Genomic DNA, 1998 nt, shown 5'->3' on the forward strand with positions numbered 1-1998 from the left:
TAAGTAAATAAATAAATATTAAAAAAATAAAATAAAATTCATGGAGCTATATAGACATACAAAGACTGTTTTACTGTATGCTAATTCAAGGGATTAAATGGGAGCCTGTTTTATTTTAAAGATTTTATTATTTATTTTGTGTACATTGATGGAGAAGACATCCAAGCATAGTGTTCATTGGGTGGCCAAAAGATCATACCAGGGAGTTGGTTCTCTTCTTTCACCAGGGATCAAAATCAGGTCCTCAGACTTGGTGGAAGTGCCTTTACCCACTGAGCCATCTTACCAACCATGTGAGGCTGTTTTAATAGTAGATAAGAATTTCTGCAGGAATATATAGGAACACATCAAAATTGGAAGACACTGATTTTTTTTTTGACAATTACACAGCTGAAATATCAAATGTGCCAATCTTAGAAGCTGGTCTCCCAAGCAAGGGGTTGAATATTGTTTCCAGTCAACGTTTTGCATTCTTCTACATCATATCCATGGCAACTCGAAAGCTAATGAGATGCCTGGCAAGCCTGACAGCCAGAGTTTGATCCCTGGATCCCACATTAAGGCGGCAGAAGAGAATCACTCCACACACGTGCTGTGACACACTTACACAACATACACACACACAACAGATAATTTTCAAAGGATACTTTCCAATAATGCTTTCATAAAATTTCTCATTGTAGACCTAAAAGTACTAACTTACCATACTTCTTTTAAAGAGCCAGCCATAGCCTATGCATTGTTTTGACAGGAGCCAGGACAGTGAGAAAGAATGCAGGCTCTGGACTGAGACTGCCTGGTTTAAGTCCTGACTGGGTACTGTGATGGCTCATTTGGGTGGTTGTCTACCTGACCCATCTGGGAGGAGGGAATCCCAAAGGAAGAACTTCCTCCATCAGATTGGCCTGCAGGCATGTCTGTGCGCTATTGATTTGGTATAGGAGAGCCCAGCCCACTTGGCAGCATCTCTAGGAAGAGGGTTTGGGCTACTTAAAAAAGGCAACTGAACATTAGCCTGGGCACAAGATGGGAAGCCTTGTTCCTCCATAGTTTCTGCTTCAAGCTCCTGCCTTGAGTTCCGGCCTTGGCATCCCTGGATGATAGACTGTACCCTGAAAGATGAAATAAACCCTTTCCTCCGCAAGATGCTTTTTGGTCATTTTGTTTATGGCAGCAACAGAAAGGAAACCAGGGCAGACACTATTTAGTAAGATAATTATAATCGCCTTCATTTCCTTATCGGAGAATGATTACATTTCTTGGTGCATTGGGTTATAAGAATTAAGTGAGTTACTATATAGAAAGCATTTACTCTGGTGGCTGGCACATATCCAATGCTAGATAAGTATTCTGTCAATCATAATACTTTACAGCCCCTACATGACATTATAACTGATTAAATGCCCAAATTATGTTCATACAATGATTTTTTTATTAAGTTTATCATAAATATATAATAACTGTAATAAAGCTTTATTTTAAAGGCTCTGGTTTACAACCCTGTCTCAAAACTGTGACAGGGACAGCATCCAGGTCAAGCTTTCGTTCTGTCTCTGGTGAAGAACAGAAGCATGCTCTAACTGACAGTAAATTCAGTAAGCATAAAACCACTGAGTGTTTACAAAAGGAAGCTAGTTGGAGCCTACATCGTGTTGCTAAACCTACAGTGTTCACACTGGAAACCCCGGTCATTAAGTAAACATTGCATTCTAGACTCACACTCTGGCTGTACTGACTCCATCTGGGTAGCTCCACTAGCAAGATTCGGAGCAGTGAACGAAGTTCTAGGGGGAAAGACTTAGAATCTGTAAAAAGAACTCCTGCTGGAGTGTCCTCTGAATGTACACGGATCTGCTAGGGTGGTAAGGGAAGTCCACATCACCAACAATGTAGAGATAATGGCCATGGCTGCTTGGTGAGTTATTATTACTTTGTGTTGTTCCAATTCCTTTACCTTTATCCTCAACCCCATCACAAAGTCTCTAACATTACAGATGA

Source organism: Microtus oregoni, unplaced genomic scaffold (genome assembly GCF_018167655.1).
Source record: "Microtus oregoni isolate MIOR12 unplaced genomic scaffold, Mior012 000012F_ref0000307, whole genome shotgun sequence".
Lineage (NCBI taxonomy): Eukaryota > Metazoa > Chordata > Mammalia > Rodentia > Cricetidae > Microtus > Microtus oregoni.